The sequence below is a fragment of the Octopus bimaculoides genome, chromosome 10, assembly GCF_046866305.1.
Source record: "Octopus bimaculoides isolate indiv1 chromosome 10, ASM4686630v1, whole genome shotgun sequence".
Lineage (NCBI taxonomy): Eukaryota > Metazoa > Mollusca > Cephalopoda > Octopoda > Octopodidae > Octopus > Octopus bimaculoides.
In genome coordinates, this window is record NC_142937.1 from 53296602 (window position 1) to 53316391 (window position 19790).

General features: G+C 41.7%; 1 protein-coding gene across 1 annotated transcript in view; it reads right to left on the reverse strand.

The window, feature by feature from the left end:
* Positions 1-7425, reverse strand: part of LOC128248905 (uncharacterized) — a 60211-nt gene extending 52786 nt beyond the window's left edge. Inside the window, exon 1 of the mRNA XM_089358631.1 lies at positions 4166-7425. The gene's annotated coding sequence lies outside the window, so the exon portion shown is untranslated. The remainder of the gene's footprint in view (positions 1-4165) is intronic.
* Between the last annotated feature and the right edge of the window lie 12365 nt (positions 7426-19790).

Here is a 19790-nt window from a genome sequence, read left to right on the forward strand (position 1 = left end):
GCAAACTGGCTAGAAGGCAACACTTCCCTCTCTACCTTTATTTTCCTTTGCAAGTGAAACTTGAAGAAGTTCATCAGGGATTGGTCAAAGAGATGTTTGTCTTCTGCCTCTTCAATCTCGTCCACCATACAACCTTTTTGGCCATGGCCACCAGACATAAAAACACAGCCTTTCTTTCCCGGTTAAAGGAAGGCGGCGGAACGATCTTCACAATGGATTCAGTTGACAGCTAGTTCCGTCCCACATGCGACTATAGATGTTCGACATAAACCTACAGGTAAGCAATGCTCGGGCACTGGACAAGTGCATGCAGGACCGTTTAGTCGTCCTGAGTGCATCTCGGACAGGCAAAGCTCCTCTATAGCACTGCCAGGCCAGAGATTTTTTTTAATTATCCATCAGTCCCGGGCCGAAAGTTCTCCGGAAAAGAGCGGCTAGCTGATCTTCTTTGACGCCCAAGGTTTCCCCAAGAAAGTCGTCGCACATTTCCTCCACTAATCCTCTATAAAAAGCTAAAGTGGACGTTCCACTTATCACAATGTCCGATTGGCTGAGGACAGTGAGCGTTTGAAGATATTCCATTTCCCAAATGCTCCACCTCGGTCTCCGTTTTACCCAGAACTGCAGCTCCGTTAAGGAAACTAGCTGCGGAAATACATGTCTGACGAACGGTGACCACACCCGTTCACTGTCAAGGAAGCGCTGGAAATGTCGTAGCCTCAGTGCATGTCTGCGCATCATCAACCACGGCATGACCAGACCACCATACAGTGGGTGCTGACAGCAGATAGACCGCATGACCTTCAGGACGTGTCCCTTCCACAAGAAGCGGAAGAGTATACACTCCATCGTAATCAGACGGTGACCACAAGGCACGACGGTCAAGCGATAGTAGATGACGGATGCGATATACAGCCACCTCTGTCCGAGCTTTTAGGGATAGCTTTCTCTCGGCCAATTTTTGAGGGAGAGTAGTCACCCTGCTCATTACCTCGTCCCATTTTTTTGTCCATCTAGAGATCCCGACCTAACCAGACCCAAGCAATTGAACCGGTTTGTCCGTCCAGCGCCCAACGATGCAGTTGGACATGGACTTGCTTCCGGTTAAAGGAGATCGGTGGGTCAATTCTCACAATGGATTCAGCTGATAGCCGGATCCGTCCTACGCGTGACAGTAGCTGTTCGACATAAACCCACAGGTCAGCAATACTCGGGCACTGGACGAGTGCGTGCAGAACGGTTTCGTCGTCCTGAGCGCACCTTGGGCAGGCCCGGTTGACGGCACTTCCGTGCCGGAAGAGTTTATCTCGAACAGGTAGCGCACCTCAGTAGCACTGCCAGGCGAGGGACCTATGGAAATTATCCATGGGCCCCGGCCCGAAAGTTCTCCCGAACAGACTGTTTAACTGATTATATTCGACGCCTAGAGTTTCCCCGAGAACATCGTCGCACTTTTCTCCCACTAACCCTCTATACAACGCTAGAGTGGAGCTACTACCTATCGCACTGCCCGCCTGACTGAGGGCGGTGAGAGTTTGGTGGCACTCGAGGTGCCAAGCGCACTTTCTCGGTCTACGTTTGATCCAGGATTGCAGCTCTGTTAAAGAAACGAGCTGCGGAAAATCGCGTCTGACGAACGGCGACCACACCTGTTCACCGTCCCGGAAACGCTTGAGATGTCGTAGCCTGAGCGCATGTTTGCGCATCAGCAACCACGACATGCGAAGGCCTCCGTTCAGCAGCTGTTGACAGCAGATGGAGCGCCTGACCAGCGGTACCTGACCCTTCCACAAAAAGTTGAAGAGCAAGCGTACTATCTTGGTTAACCAGCGGTCGGGAAAAGGGACGACGGTCAAGCGGTAATAGATGACGGATGCGATGTACGCATTCGCCACCTCCGCTCGACCTTTCAAGGAGAGCTTCGTCTCGGCCCATTTCTGGGTTAGGTTGGCCACCCTGTTCGTCACTTCTTCCCAGTTTTTCTCCAACTGGAGGTCCGGACCGAACCAGACCCCGAGCAGTTTAACGGGTCCGTCTGTCCAGCGCCCTACGACGCTGTTGGATGGCATGGACTTGCTCCTCCAGGTGCCCAGTTGCAAGCCCACTGACTTTTCCGCGTTAATTTTCTCACCTGTCACCGCTTCATACTCGTTTAGTGTCACGCCAATCAGGTCAATATGCCTGTGGCTCGACACCATCACGGTGACGTCGTCGGCATAGGCAGACACGCTCCTCCCACATCCCAGATCGCGCGGGACACCCCTCAAAGCCTCCAGCTTCCGCAGTAATGGCTCGAGAGTCAATACATACAGAAGGGAGGAGAGAGGACATCCTTGGTGAACCGAACGCGAGATGTTGAACGGTTCCGATAGATGGCCGTTCACCCGTATGACCGAGCAGATGCCGCTGTATAATGCAGCTATCCACCCGCGGAAGACCGGACCGAAACCAGCTGCCTTGAGAACAGCTTCCTGGTATCGATGGTCGACCCTATCGAAGGCTTTAGACTGATCTAAATTTATCAAAGCCCCACCCGCGCCAGCTTCGTTACCCACCCTCTCTACGATGTAGCGCATGAGATGGAGGTTGTCGTGGATAGACCTGGTCGGCACGGCGCATGTCTGCGCCTTGCCGATCAGTTTGCCCACGACAAGCGCCAATCTCTTGGCTAGCACCTTGGCCAAAATCTTCAACTCTGCATTGAGCAGAGTGATGGGCCGAAAGTTCCCTATAATGTCCCCCTTGTTTGGATCCTTTCTTAGCAAAGCCACCACTCCTCGACAAACAAAAGCAGGAATTCTCCCGTTTTGTTGCCGGTTGCAGTAGACGTTTGCCAAGACGCCCGCAAACAAGTCTGGCATTGACGTATAAAGCTCGTAAGGCAGACCATCCAAACCCAGCGATCTACCTCTTGTGCAGCCTTTCATCGCTTCCTGTACTTCCCAGGCAGATATGGGTCCTTCGCAGCACTCGGCTTCGCTGGTCGAGAGTTGCGGCAGGCCGTCTAGGTAAACACCGAAGTCTGTTCCGTCGTCCGTCCTACCGTCGTCCCGAACAATCGAGCGAAGTGCTGCTGAAAGGCCGCACAAATCTGCTTCGGTTCCGAAATCTTGCAGTCGTTCTGGTCCACCAAAGACCGAATGGTCGCTCTGTTGCCATGCTTCGCCTCAGCCACGCGGGCCCATCGAGCGGCCTTAGTCCCCTCCCCGCTTACCGAAAATGCTTTAGCTCTGACAACGCAGCCTTCATGCTTAGCATCAAAGTGTTGGTCGAGGGCCAACTTCGCTGCTAACACGTCGGTTGCGATGCCTGTCCTAAGAGCCTCGTCTAGTTTGTTAACTAAATCCCGCTCTGTTTTCTTACGTTCTACAGCTAGAGCCTTACTAAACCTAATTGATTCTGCTCTAATTGCCCGCTTCAGGGCGAACCACCAGTTGTTATTGATGATTGCCCCGGTTAAAGCCCTCCTAACTAATAAACTAATCCGGTCTCTGTAGGCTTTGCACGCCGTTAACGACGCGTTTAGCTTCCAGTAATCGGGACCTTGTCTATGGAGCCTATCTAAGTCGACCGTACAGATCACGAATTTGTGGTTCGTGTAGCCGACTATGTTGAATTGTGGACACCCTATGCTATTCTTATCCGCTGGCATACAGAAAATTCTATCTAAGTACGATCTAGACGACCCGATGCAATTAGTCCAAGTCCACATTGGCACATTCGGGTTGTCTAGTCGATACCTGTCGGACAGCTGAAAGCGATTGAGCAGGTTGGCGAGGCTCTTGCATCCCCTTTCCTATCAGATGCTCCCGCACCCACCCTATCGATACGTTCGTCTAAGACAGTGTTCCAGTCCCCAACTAGCACTAAAGTGCGAGATGTACCCAGGAAAACCTCCAGACGTTTGAAATAATCCGACTGCCCTGCTCCTGTCGGAGCGTAGGAAGCCAGTAGTCTGAAGGCAGCGCCGTCATTACTGCGAGTTCCTGCGGGTTGGAGAGCCTGGTTTCGCTAATGGCTGCTACATCTACACTGTAAGACCTCAGGTCGTTCAACAGGTGACCTTGTTTCCAAGGCCTCTCACATTTATGCTTCAGATTCTAAGAATTACTATGTTTTTTTTTTAAAAAAAGGAAAGTATTAGAGGAGAAAAGGCTCTACTTACTGTTTTCCGGTGGGGTGGCTCTCCTATGTTTCCGCGTGGGTGTTTCCACTAAATTCCGATAAAGGCTTTGGGAGAAACTTCTCCCTAGCGACCCAACATCATTCGGAAACTTTTCTTTTATTTTATTGTAGTTTTCTTCGCTTATCTTTAGTGTGAGTATGTGTGCTGGTGGTGCGTTGCATAAGGGTATAATGAAGTTTGTGGTGTTTGCATTTGTACTGTTTTTTAAAAAGTTTAATAGGTGTTCCTCTTTGGTGTTACGTTTGTGGTGTGTGTGATTGTTGGTGTTTGCGGTGGAGAAGGTGTTGCTATTTGTTGTGAGTGTGTGTTGTTGTTGTTGCCGATGATGTTGGGAAGCTCACCTTTTTCGCGCCTCCCCTCTTTGTCAATTGTTTCTTTTGTCTTTCTTCTCCGTTTTTTCGTTGGTGGTACAGTGTGCCACTTCCCTTTCTCACTATCAGTGCTCGCACAATCCGAGCTGATCTGATCTGAATGTCCTTAGGGTCTGGCGAAAATTCTTTTGCAATTTCTGTTATTGTTGTTGCTGATCCTGTTGTTGTTGGTTCTGTTATTTTCTTCTTTGGTGTGGAGGTTCTTGGTGTTGGTGTTGGTGTTGGTTTGGTGATGGCTGGAGATGGTGGTGTCGCTTTTCGTGGTGTTGGTGGTGATGGTGTTGGTGGTGTGGAGGCTTTTGGTTGTTGTTGCTGCAGGAATTTTCTTTTTTTGTCTGCCTCCACTCTTTGCTTGTAGATGGGGCAGTCTTTCTTTAGGTGTTTTTCGCTGCTGCAGAGGTAGCACTTTGGTCTGCGCCCCTCTACAGCAACGTGTATCCAACTGCCATCCGGCAGGTTTATAATAATAGTTTTTAAAAGTTTTCTTTTCTTTTTATAAGTTTTGCTGTTGTTTACAGTTTTTGTAATTGTGCAGTTTGTATATATTGGCTGGTGCTTACCTCCTTAATTCATTTTTTATCATGCATTAAATTGTGTTATTGCAATAGAAGTTATGTGTACATATGCGAGTAGTCAGGGAGAAAAGAAAGATAAACCTTTCACAGACAATTGTAGATATTAGAGTTTTAAAATTTTCTAGAGATGTTCGTTTGTATGTCCAATCAGAGACGACTGTAGTGTTTTTGCAATAAAAATGTTGTTTACATTTTCGAATACCCAGGGAGAAAGGAAAGGAAAGGAAAGGAGGGTAAAATTTTCACAGAAAATCGTTGACATTAAAGTTTTAAAAAATCAGAAATTAAAAATTCAACGATGTGAACATCAGTATACACGCGCGCACGCGCACACACACACACACACACACACACACACACACACACACACACACACACACACACACACACACACACACACACAATCATTTTTTTCTATCAGTAATTAAAAATTACTGATAGAACAAGTTGAACTGGTTCATTTCGAGACCACGGTCAGCGCACTCATTGATCGCTAGTAGTAGTAAAAACATTTGATCTATGCTGACCCCAAAAGTGTGAGGCTTCTTTTGTCTCGTTATCGCACAGGAACGCCCACTGCTGATCTCCTGACCATCTGCCGAATGTATTTACAGACCTGTAGAATTTCGACTATTCACCAAGCTGCTTCTCTTCCTCCTACTCTCAAGACGATTACAATACCCGTGATTGTGGGAGCGCTTGAAATGACCAGTAAAAGAACTAAAAATTAGTCAAGAATGATCCCTGGATTACCATTCATGCAGGGAGCGCAAAAGATAATATTAAGTGTTAACTGCAAACGTAAACAGACTGTATATGAAAAGAAAGAATGGTGGCAGAGGACTGATTAGTATAGGAGAACGCTTACCGAGTATTTGATAAATAGTGACGAAGATCTGCTGCAATATACCGGGTCCCATATTATTATTGATATTTTTTAATGCTATATGTAGAACGATGATGATAATGATAATCATTGTGGTTATGGAGGCGACACAATGCAAGCACGTTATTTATATATATGCGTATGTACATAGATGTGCACGTGTATATACAAATAAAGAGAGGAAGGGAGAGATGGAATCTCAATAACAACTCTCGTGGGAACCCCCACGATCGACTCATGAAACCACGATGCAACACAACAAAGAAAGAATTAACGCGAGAATGAAGCTATAGCCGATCATGGTGAAGGTTTCCCGCTAGGCACGTCCGAAACCGCACGTATCAGGGGCAGTGATCTGGCCTCGGACGGTCGTTATGTCACAACAGATCACATACACGGTGTGCGCAAAAGCAGACATAAGTGGACGAAGGAAGAGTACAATACATTTATTGAATGTCATGAAAGAAGAAAGCTGGAAAGGAGTCGCGGAGCAGGCCGACGTACGTTGAAATTTTGGATGGAAGAGGACATGCGTCCAATGTCAGAAAATAAACTAATGAACCACGTGGGAGTGATTAGGAGGAAGGGATACTTAACTGGAGTAGAAATATCTCGGATTAGTGAGAGTCTGAGAGACCCTGTGGATGGGCTACCAAGGATGGTCGGAGTTGAAAACAGAGAGGTAGAAGTTGAAAGCCTAGAGAAAAGTAGACAGGAGGAATAGGGAAATGGTATTGGGGCTGTTAAGGATGAGGAATAGAAACGTGATACAGTGAACCCTGATACTGTGGTGGGTGGACATGCAGGGGAAATGAACCAACTAGATAATGAATTGCTTGAAATTCAAAGACGACTCACCGACTTGATGAATTCTCCAGAAGAAAAAATCTTCATGGATATGAGAAGGGTAGATAGGAGTATGATAAATAAAGTAACACAAAAGATAAATACTTTCATACCATACATCTAGACGGAGGACATAAAACAAACAAGGGATCTTCTCCTGGCTATTGTACTACTTGTTGAGTAGACATTGAAACTTAAGAGAACAAAAAATGGTAGAACAAAAGAACCATGGTGGAAACGACGCATTGAAAGGGACATTATGCGGGCAAGGCAAGATCTAGGAAAAATTGAGCAATGGTTAAGAGATCCTTTTAACCATTACTCAATTTTTATTAGATCTGGAAAAATGGGAAAAAGACCGGCCGAGAAAAATTAAAGAAATATAAATTACAGAAGAACGGGTTTTATGCAGTAATAGAGCAGTTAAAGCAGAGGATCATGGCAAAAAGCCAGAAGATGAGAAGATTTGTGAACAGAAATAAGCAGTTCGAGAACAGCTTGTTCAAAAATAACCCAAAGCAATTCTTCCGAATGTTAGAAGGAGACAATAAGGAAAATGTTGCTCCTGATGCAAATCAAGTCAAGGAGTTCTGAAGCAGATTATGGAGAAACAAAGTGGTGCGTAAAAGGGATGCAATGTGGATAAGAACTATCAAGACAGAATTACAAGGAGGAAAGAAACAAAGGAATATTGTTGAAGATGTTAACGAACGAGTGGGTAAAGTGCCTAACTGGAAAGCCCCCGGACCAGATGAGATTCATGGCTTCTGGCTGAAGAGATACCTCTCGGTGCATGAAAGACTAACAGCTGAATTGAATGAATGTGTCCTGAAAGGTACAGTCCCCGCGTGGATGGTGACTGGGAGGAAACACTTACAATGAAAGATAGAAGAAAGGGGAATATCGTGGGAACTACCGTCCCATAGCATGCCTAAACATAATCTAGATGATTACTCACTGGAATATGTGCAACAAAGACATACACTATCCTGGCACAGGAAGAAATACTACCAAGGGAACAAAAAGGATGTAGGAAGAGTTCTCAGGGTACCAAAGATCACCTGGTCATCGATACAATAGTTTTGAGGCATTGTAAAAAACATCATACAAACATATCTCTGACTTGGATTGACTTTAAGAAGGCATGTTATATGATGAGGCATATGATGTGATGCCTCATTCTTGGATAGTTCAATGCCTGCAGATATTTGGTGTTGCTGACAACATCATAAATTTTCTGATGTACAGCATGAAAGAGTGGAAAACCAAATTATACTCAAGTAATGTATTCCTTGGAGAAGTTAATATTAAAAGGGGAATCTTCCAAGGTGACTCGTTTCTTCCGTTACATTTTGTAATTGCACTAATACCCATAACAATGACACTTAGGAAAGTTAAAATGGATTACCGATGTGGGAAGAAAGGCCTATCATTGAACCATCTTCTGTTTATGGACGGCCTGAAATTGTGTGGGAAGTTTGAAAAACAGATAGATTTCTTAACCAAAACAGTCCAGAAGTGTGGTAGGGACATCGGTATGGAATTTGGAATTATCAAATGCCCAGTACTTAATATGAAAAGAGGGAAGAAAGCATCCTGCAGAGGACTGCGGTTACCATGAGGAGGGGTGAACCCGATGATAGTGGGTACAAATATTTAGGGATTTTGGAGCTGGATGACATTCTACACAGAGAAATGAAAGTCAAGGTCAGCGAGACGTATCAAAAAAGGGTGAAGATGGTGTTGAAATCCAATATGAATGCCAAAAATTTGATTACTGCGATGAATATCTGGGCAGTTGCGGTGGTGAGATATAGTGCACCCATTCTCAAATGGACTAAGGAGGAAATATCAGCACTGGATAGAACAGGAAAGTTGATGACGCTGCATGGGGCACTACACCCTAAAGTAAACATAAACAGACTGTATATGAAGAGAAAGAGAGCTAATTAGTATAGACCATTGTATAAAGAGTGAAAGGAGAACGCTTGCCGAGTATTTGATAAATAGTGATGAAGACCTGCTACAATATGTCGCGAAAGATATGGGTGTAAATGCAGATGAAATGATGAGCAAGGAAGAGTTTAACCAAAGAGCTGAGGAGAACAGAAAAGAAGACCTTCTTGAAATGAGAATGCATGGACAGTTTGAAAGGAATACACCAAACGTTAAGGATAATACAAAATCGTGGGCATAGCTTGAGCGAGGTGATTTGAAGTGTACCACCGAAAGCCTGATCATTGCTGCACAAGACCAGGCTCTCGCTACCAAGCCAGTGAAGTATAACATCTATAAAACTTCTGACACACAGAAATGAAGACTCTGTGGAAAGAGTGTGGAAAATGTGACCCACTTGGTAAGTGGATGTGAGAGCCTTGCACAAAAAGAATGCAAGCGCTGTCACGATAAAGTGTATGTGTATCTTCACTGGCTCTTATGCTGTAAATACCAATATGAAGTAACAGAGAACTGGTATGAGCATGTAACAAGTAAAGTTATGCAGGAGGATGGAAAAGTAACGATACTCTGGGACTATGATTTTCAGACAAATCGTGTAATCGAACCCTGTCGGCCGGATATTGTCATATTGTATAAGAGAGACAAATACTGTCAGATCATTGATGTAGCCATACCAAATGACATGAATGTTGTGAGTAAAGAGGTTAAAAAATCACCAAGTACTCCGAATTGAAAGTGGAATGCGAAAGGGTAATGTAAAATTGATAATAGTGGTGATCAGAGCGTTGGTCTGAATCCCATTGAAACTTTAAACTTCTTAAGACAACTAGAAATCTCATGCAAGATTGATGTCTTGCAAAAAGCAGTCTTATTGGGCATAGAGCACATCTAAAGGAAAGTATTATCTGGCTGAGGGCCTTGTTGTGACTTGACAGATGACTAAAGACTTACCTACACTGTGTTACAAAGGAATAATAATAATAATAATAATACTAATAAGCACAATATATGCAAAAACCTGGACTTGCCCCATGATAAAAACTGGTGGGAACACAAACCATCCCCAGTACTTGAAAATGATCACATCGCACTCCTCTGGAACTTCACCATTCAAACTGACAGAAAGATAGACGCAAATAGGCCAGACATCATACTGAAAGACTTCAGACAAAAATCATGCCTCCTCATTGATATGACTGTCTCAATCGATATAAACGTATCTGTCAAGACCTACCAAAAACTGAGCAAATATAAAGATCTTGAAATAGAAATTAGCAAAATGTGGAATCTGAAGATGAAAACAATACCTATTGTCATAGGTGCCCTGGGAATGACAGTGAAACGGGCTGATTACTACCTAGCTCAGATACCAGGAAACCCCAAAATGGCTGAAGTTCAAAAGATAGTGCTCATGGGAACTGCCCATATCCTACGTAAAATACTGTCTATGTGATCTCAAATTTTAAAACAAACACATAATTTTCTTATGGTTTCTTAAACATTCACTAGAACAAAACTGTACAAATCCAAATATATGGTACCCTAGGCATAACACCTACATGAACTTCTAACTTGTTGTCTCTTGAGGTCTCTGGGTGAGACTTGGATCCAACTTGTACAAATGCAAAACAAAAGTCAAACATAAAATAATAATAATAATAATAATAATAATAATAATAATAATAATAATAATAATAATAATAATAATGATGATGATGATGATAATGCCCGGATGCAGTACCAGGCAGTGACTCTCATGGCTCCTGATCTTAACTGATTGGAAGTGTCATCATGTACATTGTTTTGTATTGGTATAAAAGATGGACTACAGCAAATATTCTGCTTAATACCACAGATTTGCTTATCAGTTATTTGACCTTAACCAGTTGAGCATGTCCCTTGATGGCTGACGATATGTGCATCTCTGATCATGAGCAGAAGTAGTGGGGGAGCATCATAGCCATGTGTTGAGAGGAATTCTTTGAGGTTTGAATAATTCACCTTTGGAAACATGGGTGTTTTGCTCAACATCCTTAAACAACCCTTATTCAGGAACCTTTTGAGCGGGATGGGCTACTTGACCTGAAAAAACTTCTAACTGGGCCCCACCTGCGAGGTTATGCGCTGTTTATCTTGATATGAGATCACCATGTCGCGCTCATATGATTGTGATGCATGTGCCTAGTGTACCCTTATCAGACGGGTAGTCATGATGGGTATAATGGGCTTCGTATATTTTACCCCAGTGTCACTTTGATGGCATGCACTGCTCTCTCACTCAATAATAATAATAATAATAATAATAATAATAATAACAATAATAATAATAATAATAATAATAATAATAATAATTAATTCGTTTTATTGGCCACAAGGGCTAATATCAATTAAAAACATATAAGGACAAAGACAGGACGAAGGTTACAAAAGGTTTTGTCCGAAAAGGTAGGAAAGTTCGTCTAAACAGAGGAAGAAAACGGAGGAAGATATAATAAATAAATAGATAAATAAATAGATAAATAAACAAGTAGAACTCCCAAAGGGGGAGGCGCTTCGAAAAAGGAAAGGTTACACGTGGAAAAACCCATAAAACCACGGGAGCCTGGTCAGAAAAAATAAGAAAGGGGTATAGAGCCCTTTCTCCTTTTACATTACCTTCTTTTTTTCTACAGGTGTATTCTCAGAATTGGTCCGTTTATACTGGCCATTTTTCCAACAGTCACCCATCTTTCAACGAATTTGCTATGAGACAGCACTTCCCTCTCTACTCTCATCTTCCTTTTCAAGTGGAACTTGAAAAAGTTGATGAGGCCTTGGCCAAAGAGGAAAGTGTCTGACTTTAGGCCTTTCAAACGGGTCCACCATATCACCTCTTTCGCTACAGCCACTAGGCATAGGAAAATTAAAGGAGGTCGGCGGGTCAATTCTCACGATGGATCCAGCTGATAGCCGGATCCGTCCTACACGTGACAGTAGCTGTTCGATATAGACCCACAGGTCAGCAATGCTCGGGCACTGGACGAGTGCGTGCAGAACGGTTTCGTCGTCCTGAGCGCACCTCGGGCAGGCCCGGTTGACGGCACTTCCATGTCGGTAGAGTTTATCTCGAACAGGTAGCGCACCTCGGTAGCACTGCCAGGCGAGGGACCTTTGGAAATTATCCATGGGCCCCGGCCCGAAAGTTCTCCTGAACAGACTGCTTAGCTGATTATCCTCGACGCCTAGAGTTTCCCCGAGAACGTCGTCGCACTTTTCTCCCACTAACCCTCTATAGAAAGCTAGAGTGGATCTACTACCGATCGCACTGCCCGCCTGACTGAGGGCGGTGAGAGCTTGGCGGCACTCGAGGTGCCAAGCGCCCTTTCTCGGTCTACGTTTGATCCAGGATTGCAGCTCTGTTAAAGAAACGAGCTGCGGAAAATCGCGTCTGACGAAAGGCGACCACACCTGTTCACCGTCCAGGAAGCGCCTGAGTTGTCGTAGCCTGAGCGCATGTTTGCGCATCAGCAACCACGGCATGCCAAGGCCTCCGTTCAGCGGCTGTTGACAGCAGATGGAGTGCCTGACCAGTGGTACCTGACCCTTCCACAAAAAGTTGAAGAGCAAGCGTACTATCTTGGTTAACCAGCGGTCGGGACAAGGGACGACGGTCAAACGGTAATAGATGACGGATGCGATGTACGCATTCACTACCTCCGCTCGACCTTTCAAGGAGAGCTTCCTCTCAGCCCATTTCTGGGTGAGGTTGGCCACCCTGTTCGTCACTTCTTCCCAGTTTTTCTCCAACTGGAGGTCCGGACCGAACCAGACCCCGAGCAGTTTAACGGGTCCGTCTGTCTAGCGCCCTACGACGCTGTTGGACGGCATGGACTTGCCCCTCCAGGTGCCCAGTTGCAAGCCCATTGACTTAATAACATGACTACAGCGGGGATGTTTAACATGACTACACCGGGGATGTTTAACATGTGAGAACGATAAATCACTGCTCCGAAATTTATCCCAAAACATCGGAAATAAAGACATCGCATGGAGTCAAAAAATAGCTGACAAAGGGTTGGACTATATCCGAGTAAGTAATACTCATTGAAATTTATTTCTATTTTTCCAAATATAATGATGTATTTTAACTTGATACCTCCACTACCTGCACAGCGATCGTAAACACACGTGTTACATCAAAATCAAAACCCAAAAACAGCATGTACAAAAAAACTACAAACAGATTAGATAACACCGGTATTATTCCACCCAAGAATAAAAACCGAGAAGTGCGTACTGTAAGCTTATTACGCAAAAAATACGAAGATCTGAACGTGCAAAACAATCTGACAACAGAAATGAACGATCCGGTACCCTACGAAAACGATGACCGTCAAAATAAAGGGCCGGACGTTGTTCCTCGTGTCCCGCAAACAAAACCAAAACGGCATAAATGGACACGTGAGGAATACATTTCGATCCTACACGCTTATTTCACAGCAGTGCTCTACCCAAAAAACGAAAACACAACAACACATACATATAAAATATGGAAGAAAAATAATGTAAATAAAGACCTCGATAAAACAATGAACCCTAACAAACTAGCTAACATAAGAAGATATATTCTAAAAGCAAAAAAAATATCAGAAATAGAAATAGAACAATTGAAAGGAAAAATACATCAGGAAAATCTAGATAGTAGTCACACAACAATGCCAAATAATAATATAAACACTGAGATAGCAGAACACGAGGACAAACGTAACATTTCCGGCAAAAACGAAGTAAACAAAAAACAACAAACCCAGACCGTAGAAATGTATAATAGTGTACAAAAAGCACCAATCCAGAACACCACAGACAAACATATGAATGAAAAGGAAGGCAAAACAAATCTAAAGCCTGGGAATAACGAAGGGAAATCTAATAATTACGATACTATGAAAATGAGAATAACCGAAGAACTGAAAATCACAGATCTTAGAATGGACCACAGATTATATCCCAAAAATCAAAATAGACAATAAAACAACATCAATAATAAATAGCATAAACCTGGCCGTCACGGAACTAACAACCACAGAAACAACAGGCAATATCACTGAGCTAAATGACATAATATATGCGGCAGCCACTGCAGCCACAAAAGAAGCAGGATACTCACTCAAACCCATCCGAACAGGAGTTCTGCCACTCAAACAGACCTTGTGGATACATAACATCCAGAACAAAATTAAAAAAAAAAGAGAAAAGATTTATCGATTCTCAACGAAATTAGTAGACAATCAACACAACTAAGTAACAAGAAGAAAACAAAAATACTGTACAAATACAGCATTACAGAAAAAGACTTACCTGAGGAAAAAGAAAAACTAAAACAAGACATCCTTGCCAAAGCACAACGGATCCGCCGGTATGAGAAACGCCAACGTTTCTTTGAACAAAACAAACAGTTCAAATCCAACCCCAAAAAACTCTACCAAGAATTGGGTAAAAATAAAATAGACATTACTGCAGCACCAACAGCAGAAGAACTGGAAGAATTCTGGAAAAAAATATGGTCGGTGAAGCAACAACCCCAGAAAAGGACCATTAAAACAACGAACTTAGCACCTGAGCAACTCTGGACCCCTATAACAACTGAAGAGGTCACCCAGACACTGCAAAGACTAAGCAACTGGAAGGCACCTGGGCACGACAAGATCCCCAACTTCTGGTTAAAACACCTGACAGGAGTGCATAAAAAGCTGGCAGAAAACTTTAACAACATACTAGCAGAACCAGAGACAATGCCTGAATGGCTCACGAAAGGGAAAACCATCTTAATCCCCAAATCCACGGAAACGGAGAAGCCACAAAACTATAGACCTATAACCTGCCTCCCGACGATCTACAAAACCTTTACTGCAATAATATCGCAGAGATTGAGTAAGCACCGGGAAAATAACAATCTGTTTCCAGAAGAGCAGAAGGGATGCTGCAAGGGCTCATACGGCTGTAAAGACCAATTATTGATCAATAAAGTTATAACTGAAGACAGCCGCAGAAAGAAGAACGGTCTCAGTATGGCCTGGATGGACTACCAAAAGGCTTTCCATAGTGTTCCCCACACGTGGATTCTGGAAACTCTAGCCATAAACAAGGTGGCACCAATTATCATAAAATACATAAGGCACTCAATGAACAAATGGCAGACAGTGCTACAGCTCCAAACAAAAGAGGGACTTGTGAAAACGAAAGCCATCCCCATTAGAAGAGGAATATTCCAGGGAGACACGCTCTCTCCACTCCTGTTCTGCCTGGCACTCACACCTTTAACTGAATTGCTAAACAGAACTGGATGCGGTTACAAATGCTACGGAACAACAGTCAGCCACCTTTTATATATGGATGACCTAAAATTATATGCTAAAAATGACAAAGAGCTAGAAACACTACTACAGACAGTACACGGCTTTACCAAGGAAATAGATATGAAATTCGGATTAGAAAAATGTGCCAAAGCAACCCTGAAAAGAGGAAAATTAGTTAAAAGTAGCAATATAACACTAGATAAAGCCAATGAAATAAGAGAACTAGACGAAAGCCAACCATATAAATATTTAGGAGTCAATGAACTAGATAGGATACAACATACACAAATGAAAGAAAAAATAAAGAAAGTGTACTATAGACGAATTAGATCAATACTAAAAACAGAGCTCAATGCTAAAAACAAGATAATGGGTATCAACACTTTAGCTGTCCCAGTTATAAGCTACAGCTACAACATCCTTAACTGGACACTAAACGAACTATGTAAAATAGACAGGAAAACAAGAAAAATAATGACAGGATATAGGATGCACCACCCAAAATCTGACATAGAAAGGCTATATATACAACGTACAGAAGGTGGCAGGGGTCTTATACAGCTGGAAAACTATTATAAAATAACCACCATAGGACTGCAAAAATACCTACTCCAGAAGCAAGGAAAATTAATACAAATAGCCACAAAACACGAGCAAAACAAAAAACTGTTTTCAGTATTTAAGGAAGCTGACAAATACAAACAAGAAATCAATCTACCTAACAAATACGAAGAAGAAGAAGAAGAAGAAGAAGAAGAAGAAGAAGAAGAAGAAGAAGAAGAAGAAGAAGAAGAAGAAGAAGAAGAAGAAGAAGAAGAAGAAGAAGAAGAAGAAGAAGAAGAAGAAACAACAAAAGCTATAAAACAAATGAAATCAAAACTAAAACTAGAACAGCAACGGACCATGATAAAACGATGGCAAGAAAAGCCCCTACATGGTAAATACTGGGCTAAACTAAATGCAAAAGAAATAGACAGAGAAAAATCCCAGCAACGGTTGAGAAGCTCAGGACTCAAAGCAGAGACTGAAGGATTTTTAATTGCTGCACAAGACCAAAGCCTCCCCACCAGAAATTACCAAAAACATATAATGAAAAGAAACATAACAAGTAACTGTAGAATATGTGGAGATGGACAAGAAACAATAAATCATATTATCTCTGGCTGCCTAGTCCTGGCTAAGAACGAATATATTCACAGACACGACAGAACTGGGACCTATATACACTGGAAGCTATGCCAACACTATGGAATAACAACAGAAAAAAGATGGTATAAACACACGCCAGAAAAGGTCACAGAAAACGAGAAAGCAACCATATTCTGGGATATGCCAATACACACAGATAGAGAAATTAAGGCAAATAGACCAGATATAGTTGTCAAAGATCATGAAGAAAAAAAATGCTTTCTAATTGATGTATCAATACCAGCAGATGACAACGTCTCTCTAAAAGAAATGGAAAAACTTTCAAAATACAAAGACCTGGAAATAGAGGTAACTCGAATGTGGAATCTAAAAACAGAAACAATTCCTATTATAGTAGGTGCCTTAGGTATAATAAAAAAAATATTCAGACAAATACATAACAAAAACACCAGGACTTACAAATATGTATAACATACAGAAAATTGCACTACTGGGCACTGCACACATCCTACGCAAAACACCTTCAATACAGTAACCATAAGAGCACCATAGCAAACCACAGCACATACCCAAGGCGCACAGAGTTGCGCTCGGTAGTGAAGTGAAAGCACGTTATAAAAATAAAACTACTGAACAATAATAATAATAATAATAATACGCTAAGCATTTCGTCCAGCGTGCTGACGATTCTGCCAGCTCGCCGCCTTAATAATAATAATAATAGTAATAATAATAATAATAATAATAATAATAATAATAATAATAATAATAATAATAAGAAGAAGAAGAAGAAGAAGAAGAAGAAGAAGAAGAAGAAGAAGAAGAAGAAGAAGAAGAAGAAGAAGAAGAAGAAGAAGAAGAAGAAGAAGAAGAAGAAGAAGAAGAAGAAGAAGAAGAAGATTACACTGGAGACGTTTAACGTGTGAGAACGACAAATCACTGCTCCGAAATTTATCCAAAATCATCGGAAATAAAGACATCGCATGGAGCAAAAAATAGCTGACAAAGGGTTGGACTATATCCGAGTAAGTAATACTCATTGAAATTTATTTCTATTTTTCCAAATACAATGATGTATTTTAACTGGATATCATCTCCACTACTCGCACAGCAAACGTAAACACGCTTGTTATTATTATTATTATTATTATTATTATTATTATTATTATTATTATTATTATTATTATTATTATTATTATTAATTTTAAAAAAGGATTGACGTAACTCTTCACGAAGGTAAATAGTCAAGACGAAGAGTGCGATTTTAGATGTTTTATTTTTTGAACAATATTTCGACAGTACGTCTGTCTTTGTCAAGTTCAAAACAAAAGGTGATTAAAAATTTAAAATTTCAGAAACCAAACGTAAACTATGAACGATAGTAACCAGCGTCCATACGTTGATGGAATGACATCATCAGTTTTTGTCAGTTTTTTAATAAGCAGAAAGAAAGAAAAAGGAAGACGACAGAAAAAGAAAAGAAAAAGAGAGAAAGAAGAATATTCAATCAAACAGTTTTGTATAAATTTGATGATATTCTCCTGTCATCTTATTCATTCCTCCAGGGCGTGATGTCAATAACCCGCAAACATATTTCTCCTCATACATTCTGAGAAGTGAAAGTGGGGTACATTCAGAATATTTTTTGAGAATGTGCACTTTCAAATCTTCTTCAAAATTGCAGCCGCTTGAAACGAAATGTTCAGCAAGTTCTGTTGAACTACTGTTCTTGTGCCTGACGTCGAATCTGTGCCCATTAAACCTTTTGTTTAATTGTTCCGTTGTACAACCAACATAAATCAAGTTGTTTCTTGCATTCTGCAGCGTACACTAAATGGGAATCTTTGCAGGTTCCCCCTTCTGTATAAATCATAACATTTCTATTATCATTTTTGATGGTATTCACTTCACTCATGTTGTTGCACAATGAACAGGGCTTACCTCTCTTGCGGCTGTTCTTTAAGGTACAGCGTGTAGATACTCCAATGTTCGTTTTCTTGGAGTCAGATATAGAGGTCAATAATTCCTTTATGTTCTTATTCCGTCGAAAGACTACAATGGGCGGCTGAGGAAATATCTGTTTGAAACTGGGATATTTTTTCGCCACATGTTGGTAACTTTCATGCAACACTTTTGAAATGCCAGTGAAACGTCGGTGCCAGTTAATCACTAAAGGAATTCTGTAATTTGTTGTATTTTGTTTGCTAAGATTAGGCGTGTAGGTTTGACTATCTTTGCTAATCTTAGCTATTTCACTTGTTATTTCCTTTAAACGTGATTCACTGTAACCTCGTTTGACATAATGACATACAAAAGCATTTGCATGTTTCCAGTAATCCCCTATGTCAGTGCAAATCCGTTTTATCCTCAAAAATTGGGATTTCAAATTTGACCGAATAAGATGATGTGGATGATCGGAGCGGCGGTGGAGATATATGTGGGATGACGTTGGCTTGTAAAATAACTCTGTCACTATTCTGCCTCCAGAAAACTTGACTTTTGTGTCCAAAAATTCAACGCTAGTTTTTGAAAATCTAGATGTAAATTTTATGTTGGACTTAAAGCCATAGTTTCTAGCAAAACAATCACAGAAATGCAAGAAGTCCATTAAACTATCCTGTGATCCTTCCCAGACAAAAAAAAGTGTTCCAACAAATTTGCTCTGTAGATTTAGAAGTCACCAAAGCAGCCGGGTGTCTAAGGAAAATCGTAATGTAAATTACAGCTTTTGCGTTTTATTCCTTCTCACAGTTGGCGTGTCAGCCCTGTTAGTTTCGCTAGACCCCAGTGTTGAACCCAATCCTGGACCAATGGACTTCGTACCATTCAAATATGAATCAGAAATTGAGAAATCGTCATTTCTGTCAGTGAAAAAACTTAATCGTTTTCGTGCTAAAATCAAGAGCCACCTATTCTTTCTGGAAAGATGCAAACAAGAAAAAGTTATACCGGACGGTCTTACATCAAACATACCAATATGTACATCAAAGCCTGACAACTCATTGCTTCAAAAGTTTGAATTAATTGGTGAGAACAATTCATTTAACATAATGGAAGCTATTATTGAGCACTATCGTTCAAAATTAAAACAACTTGGTACAGACATTAAAGAGATTTCGAGTGTCCTTGAAAAGGTATGTTTTTCTAAAAATCGATTGAATTTTTTGTGGAACTGTTTGGTGAACTTTGAAAAAAAGGAAATTTCGGCCCTGAAAACAAAAAAAGAAAAGAAGCTGAAAATTCTGATTTCCCATTCCCCTGAGCCAGTGGGCAAGGGAACATTTTGGTTGAGAAGATTTGCTTTGAAATATGAGAAGTCGTTTTTACTTTCAGGACAAATGTTATGTGATAAACTCATTGACGCCGGGTTGAAAATCGTAACGGAAAATTTTCCAGAAATTCCAATACAACCAACCATTTTTTCTCATACGGAATTTCTAACATACAATCCACACCGCACACTGTTTATCCATCACATCAGGA